The sequence below is a fragment of the Acartia tonsa genome, chromosome 6, assembly GCF_053477335.1.
Source record: "Acartia tonsa isolate MP-2025a chromosome 6, ASM5347733v1, whole genome shotgun sequence".
NCBI lineage: Eukaryota > Metazoa > Arthropoda > Copepoda > Calanoida > Acartiidae > Acartia > Acartia tonsa.
In genome coordinates this window covers 6,969,689-6,977,153 of record NC_137265.1, presented here as the reverse complement: position 1 = coordinate 6,977,153, position 7,465 = coordinate 6,969,689, and the positions used below count along the sequence as shown (strand labels likewise).

At 31.8% G+C, this 7,465-nt stretch overlaps 1 long non-coding RNA gene across 1 annotated transcript; it reads left to right on the top strand.

Annotated features, from left to right (window-relative positions):
• The first annotated feature begins 1,706 nt into the window (after positions 1 to 1,706).
• On the top strand, positions 1,707 to 5,655 carry LOC145321694 (uncharacterized). Its single transcript, XR_013880383.1, has 3 exons — positions 1,707 to 1,806; positions 2,156 to 2,195; positions 5,212 to 5,655. It is a non-coding gene; the product is annotated as an uncharacterized LOC145321694 (long non-coding RNA).
• Positions 5,656 to 7,465: the final 1,810 nt, after the last annotated feature.

Genomic DNA, 7,465 nt, shown 5'->3' with positions numbered 1-7,465 from the left:
TCAAAAGTCACGCGTTGTCATAAACATATATAGATTGTCTTTGCCCATGAAAGTAAGGAGGAGTATTTTACCCGAAAATATACCTATATCGAACTTTTTAAAAATTAAAATACATCTTGCACGAGATGAAAATAAATCCTACTTCTTGCTGATACGCGTCGGTACAGCCAGTGACTTACGGAAGAAGGTTTAGTTTGGTGTCAACACACCAAACATTGTCTTTCTTCCTTTTCTACCTCTTAAAGAGTATAGGAAGCTAATATGGTTCTTGTAGAACCCATGTAGAAGCTTTAGCTTAATACAATAACATTGACCACTCACATTTTTGTAATCCCATAAGTTTTTTTATAGAAAAATTAATAGATTTTCTTTTTAGCACCAATATTCTTGATCAAAAAATGGTGGTTAAGGAAGCGTTGTTTAAAAAATAATTTTCTTGATATAGGATGAAAATTAAAAATCGAGGTAATAGAGACTGTGCAGCAATAAAACGGCTATTTAAAAGTGCAATTTATATTCAGTTTCCTTTATTAGGTATATAGGAGATAGATTTTTAATATTCTTACTTTGCTTATAGACTTCTTGCCCTAATAGATGTTTTTTAAAACTTAATTTTCTCATTTTTGGGAAGAAAAATAAAAAAAAGATTTACTAGAACCTATAAACAATACAAATGTCTACAGATTTATGCTTAAATTATAAATTTTAGCATAACAGGGATATATTTGATAGAAAAAATCGAAACCAAAAAATTCTTAATTTTTTTGGTCTTCGATACAGACCAGGCGATTCAAACCGCTTACGCGTTGTAAGCGGTTTCACATAAAAACATGTCTCTGATTCCGTCTGTGCTGGCCTGTGTAAACACACACACACACATATACAGAGAGCTGATTGCAGCCGGACCGGTACCTTTAGTTGGTTCTACCACACACACACATACAAATGTAAACAAAAATAAACATATGGCCGTCATCAATATTCAGTTTTGTGTGATATTTTATCATTTAAAAACTTTTTGTTATTCAAAAGTTATTAATATTATTATACCTATTTATTCAAACCACATTATGATTAAATATTCATATGATTTTATTTCATTTCAACGAATGTTGCTACATCAATAAAAATTGTTTTCTGCCGGTGCAGTCTTGGATATCCTTTTTTAAAAAGATGCGCATCAAAATTTGAAGTAAAAGTAAAAGTACATTTAAAGATTTATTAGTAGGATTTATTTATTTTTATATTATGGTATATAATAGATTTTGAGTTAGGTTGGAACAAAAAATAATTTATTTTCTACAAGTTAGCTACAAGTTCCTGTGCAGTGGCGTGCACAGGGAAATGCGCGAAGCTTACCCGAAACTTATGATACCCCTCGATTAGAGGGGTTTTATGTCATTATTCAAGTAACAACCAAAACTTTTTTCAATTAGTAAATGTTTTTCAGGAACATAATTAAACCAAAATAAAGTAGTGAGGGTTTTTGTTTGAAGCCTAAAATCTCAATAACTACTGCATGAACCGATTGGGTACTCTAATTTAAGTAGGCTTTAAATTGGTCCTGTGGATGGTTTTAGGCTATTTTATTTTCTTATTTAGGTCTTGGGATGGTTTTCAGCTCTTTTTATAGCTCCTCTCTAACCCTTTAAATACAGAGCCCTAGATGCTAGGGACGTAGCCCCACTTGTTAATTATAATACTTTAAACAATAATGCATGTTTCAGATTTTTATAAAATGGCAAGTAGTCATGAAAACATAAATTTTAAATTATGAAGAAAAAGGCAAGGAACTTAACAGGACAGGTAAATTATTGGTTTCATAGGGAAAGTGATTTCAACAATTTTAAATCTTGAAGCTAGGGACGCAGCATTCAGAAATAAAATGATGTAAAAAGTACATATACTTCTCGATTGAAATAAATAAAACTTAATATATATGTACACCTAAACTTTCTTCTCTCCCTGCACTTTGAACTTTTAAAATATAGATTCAAAGGCGGTTTCACTCAAAGCACTTGGTCTAGCATAGAATCCATCCCTCCCTTCTTTGATTTTAAATATATTGAAAAAAAGTAAAAGGAACTATAATCAGGAAGATTTGGCTGTGTTTATTTTTCTTTGGTTTAATATTTTAACATATTTAAATATTAAGGTTGAGTTTAAGATTGGAGTCGGCAAGAACCCGTGAAACGGTAATTTTTATCATTTTTAATCTTCCCCCCACATCTTTTTTATTCTGACGGGTGGAAGGTGGGAAACAAACGTATTAGTTTTTTTTATGTAATCTAATGTGTTAAAAACGTGGATGACAACATCCATTAAAGCAATGCTCTGAAACAGTAGGACAAACGTACATGAACACATAAAGTGTGACAAAACTGAATAATCAGAATATAAATGTATAAGACATACCTACCTAACAAAAGTGTAGATAATTTTTAAAACTTTTGAAATACAGGATAATTAAATCACTTAAAAATTTGTTGTAGAAAGCTAAACATCAATAATAAAATAATAAATGTACTGACATTCTGGTAACAATTGTGGAGTTGCTACGCTTCCTAAATCGTACCTAAGTACTACAGGAATCTCAATTCAAAGTTTAAAATTGATAGGACAATTACAACATGTCTAAATTAACGAAATGAGCTAACCGTTCCATGGTAAAAGCTAACATTAAAGACGGACAGACTGACCCAAATTATAGAAAAACTTCGCTTTTAACAAGGGCTATGAACTATGGCACAAAGTGCTAATGTTATTTATATTCAGATATTAAATTATTCCATTCATAGGAATACCTAATTTTTTTCAGCTAATAATAAAATTTTATACGATTCTTATTAGTTATTTAACGTATCCTATTTCCGCTGATAGTAAAATGAAAAAATTAAAGATTAATTGCAGTTTTGCTTTCCCTGGCCAACAAACCTAGTATTGGTAGGGGGGGGGGGGGGAGTTTTGAAACATTTGAGAAAATAGTGTGCTTAGGCTTTATCTTTGGACTGAGAGGATAGGTTATTAGAGATAAAATCATTCTTATATAAAGATAGATTTTCCCTAAGTTTTAAGATATTTTGGATAGGGCTCCAACTTCAGGTGCGGCAGGCCTCCAGGTTAGAGTTAGACCGACTCGAAATGCAAAAAATTTTGGCGCACTATTCTAAATCATTTCTTTTGTGATATTATGACTATTGAATATTGATACAAAAAAAGTGTCCTGGTAGCTTTTTTCAGCAATATGTCAATTTCGATTTTCATAAAAAAAGGGGGAGGGCCCCCCCTCGGGGAGAATTTTTTTTTTTTTTTTAATTTTGACTTTATATACCTTCCTTAATTTGTTTGAAGAGTAGATAATGAATCAAAAAACGATTTTAAAAGATTTTGATCATATCAAGAGCTATCATTAAAAGACTTACAATTTTGGCCGTTTAAGCATAATCAGCTAATTTTGACGGTTATTTGAGGATAACATTTGCTAGGGTCTGTCCAGAGTCTTCTTAGAGGCCTTCAGCACCTGAACCTGGAGGTCTATTGTAATTTTTTTTCAAATATGTTAATAACATTTAAAAAAAGTAAGTGCTTTTGATTTTTTTAACTGTACAGAGACCACCTGAAGGCCTGCAGCACCTGAACCTGGAGGCCGATTGTAATTTTTTATTCAAATATGTAAATAATATCTAAAAAGATGTTTATGTTGTCTTATAAGGGGGGGGGAAGATGTGGTGACTCATGCCACGACATACCAGCAATTTTATTTTGGGTGCTACTTCCTTAGTTTTTGAGATAATTGGCTAGGTATAATTTTTTTGGTTGTGTCACTAATTACCCCAAGTTTTGGTATCTTTAAAAAAAAGAACGGCGACAGGACCGTCGCTCCCACCATTTTCCGCAGCCGCAAAAAAAAATTTATTGCATTTCTCGCCAAATTACCTAGGCAATTTGGAATCATTTGACACCATATAATTTTTTTTTTAATTTCTCCTTACAATCAACCCTGCGGGTTGATTTTTTTCAAATTCTCGGTTGTTTAGGCTTTACTTAAATTCAGTACATCTCCTATGCTTTTAATGATACTAGTGGATGCGCCCCTGGTATCTAGGGGACTCTGTCTTCAAAGGGGTAAGGAGGTGGAAGACAAATAGCCTAAAACCATCCCGACACCTATTTGAGGCTTCACTGTAAAGGAGGACCATATTGGGTCAGTGGTTAGACAAAAAAGCTTATTACTTTATATAAAAGTAAGGAAATAAATCTTTTAAGGTTGTTCAGTAAAAAATATTTAAATAAAAAATTTATTGCATTTCTCGCCTAATTAGGCAATTTGGAATCAATTGAGACCATGTTATTTTTTCAAAAAAATTTCCCTTACAAGCAACCCTGCCCCCTTTAATTCAGTGCTTTTAAAGTTATTGAAACAAAATCTTTTTAGGTTGTTCAGTAAGAAATATTTGAATAAAAAATGGCGTCAGGACCACCACTCCTGCCATTCAACGTCATTTTCCGCTGCCGCCAAAAAAGAACAACATGGTGTTAAATGATTCCAAATGGCTTAATTTGGCGAGAAACGCAATAATAAAAATTGAATGGCGGTCATATCATCGTTTTTTATGTTATCTTTTTTTTCTGACCCACGATAAAGATTTGTTACAATATCTGTAAAAGCACAGGAGAAGTACTGAATTTAAGTTAAACATTGATGAAAGGGAAAATTTTTTGAAAAAAATAACATGGTCTCAAATGATTCCAAATTGCCCAATAAGAATTTTTTATATCATTAGGTATATAAGAAGTAGAATGATTTTATCTCTAATAACCTATCCTCTCAGTCCTAAGAAAAAGCATATGCTTCCCCCCCCCCCTCTCCTTAATTATTAAAAACACTACGTAACTTTGATATGAAAATACATGACTTTAGTTTTTTTTTCCGAAACCGCTCTAATCCAGCATACATTACAATTTTTCATTTTAATATCCACGGAAATTGTCTATATATTACATTATCTATATTTTTTCTGCTTCGTTTAAGATGTACCTATTAGGAGTTTGCCATGCATGGCAATTCAGCTGGATATTGGCAAAAAAACTAGGCATTAAAATCAGCACTAAATTAAATTGAAGTGATATTATGTCTTCTAAAGGCTGTTTGAAAAGAAAACTATCTGAAACCTGTTTTAGGTAAACGTTAATATATATATTTTTTCGTAGGATGGAAGAAAAAGAGAAAAAGTTGTCATGTAGTCAACGGAACTTAACCAACTAAAGAGTTTCAGCACTGAAATTAGAACTATAAAGGAATGGAAGCGTAACAGCTGCTGCTGCTGCATAAAAACATAATTTCTGCTGCATTTTTTTTTGTCTTTTCTTGCAAAATTTTGCCTCCCCACTTGGCGTTGGAATAATAAACCATATATTACCAGTAGTTACAATTTAGCTATTTTTAATCTTATTTATATTTATGTATTGTAATGCAGAATTTTAAAAAGAAAGTACCTATTAATGCGGCTGTTGCATCTAACTGCAAGTCCTAGCTTCTTGTTAAATTAAGATAATATAATGTTTTATTCCTTCCCCCCCCTAATTATTATTAAGATTGTTGCATACTCTTCAGTAGTAATGAACAGATAAATTTATTGTGCATTTGAACTATGGGTGTCAATCCGAATAAAAAAATCCGCATTCCCTCCAATTTTTGGACCCAAAATCCAAATTTGTAATTTAATTTGCGGATTAGGATTGTTGATTTTTATGCCTTTTGTAGCACGTAAAAGGGGGGGGGGGGTGGATGTGCCACTTTTTGAAACCAAAAGTAAAACGCGCATGATCTCAGCCCATACAAATTTTGTCGAAAACAATATGGAACTGTGAAGAAACGGCATCGTAACCGCTGCTCCCTCCGATAACTGCTGTTTCCCGCTAAATTAGACAGTTCTCAATCATCTGAGATAAACTTACATTTTTTAAAATATTGACATGTTTGAAAGTGTCAAGGGAAATTTGTATGAAAAAAAAGTTTATCTCAGATGATTAAAAATTGTCTAATATGGCGAGAAAAGACAAAACATAATTTGGCGGAAAAGGGAGGTTTTCGGCAGTAGCGGCGGTTATGTTGCCGTCTCTTCACAGTTCCATATTGTTCTCCACCAAAGCAACTGCTTTGTCGAATTTTAGAGCTGTAACTTGTATATGTGATGAGATCATTGCGTTTTACTTTTGGTTTCAAAAAGTGGCACATCCGCCCCCCCCCCTTTTTTTATACATAAATGTTTTTTTTATGTTAAAAGTCAACGTTTTTTTGTATTTTATTTTCATAGCTAATAGAAGAAAAGCTACTTTAGAAAAAAAAGCGCTACTTTAGATTCTTTCCCATAACGGGTAAATTTATTCCTTTTTTTATTTATAAAAAGACCTTCAAAAATATTGCTAGAATCCGCGAACCGAAAATCTGCAATTTGCAAAAAGACAAGAATCCGCAATCCCTGGATTAATCCACTTTTTTGATTGATTTCTGTAAGAGTCCGAACCCGACCCAAAAATTCGGCAGCTTGACACCACTAATTTAAACACACAAGTTCACATTTTGAATTGTTTAAAGATATACATTTCTATTAATTTAGTCTTAAAAGTAAAACAGTGACTAGCAAGTCGATATTAAATATCCGTTTTTTAGCATTTTCCTCTGATTGAAATTTAAACATACCTAGCCATACTGAAAAATTGATTTTCCACGAGTAATGAAATAAAATCTTTAAAAAACACTGATAATTATAATTTAACATTTTAATATCCACGGAAAGCTGTCTATATTGTGCTGCAATAAATAACTATTCTTCTTTTAATTATTGAATCAGTCACACTATGCCTGTTAATGTTTGTTAGTTTATCTGAATTTTTAAGATTTGCTTGGTTTGATGTTATCATCCTTGTATTATCATTTAACGTTTTGATTTATGTTATGTTATCCAAACTGTAATTTAATAAATAAATACAAAATAATGATCTTTTTTTAGTAGCAAACTACACTAATAAATGTCTGTCCGTTAGAAATCGAATGAGAGAAACATAGTTTTCTCTGTATCGCTTTAAAATACTTTTTGTCAACATTTTGGAGCATAATTAATGATAAACCTGGCACTCAGATTAGCTTGTTTATTTTAGCAATTTCATATAGGATTCCCCGTTGTCTTTTTGGTTTGATTTAAAAAAATTTTGTGAAAAATAGTAGTTATCAAAAAAAAATTCCTGGATGAAAGGTAGCTTTATCTTCTACCTATATATTTTTTTACGCATTTTTGGCCCGATTCACACATTTCTCTGAAAAATCGTATTAAATTTAGTGAACCGCATATTTTTTCCTGGTTAATTTGTAAAACTGCAATTATATGGCACATAATTGAAAGAATTTAAATTTTCTACCACGTAGTTTTTAAAATATCAAGACTACGTAGTAGAAAATTGAAAT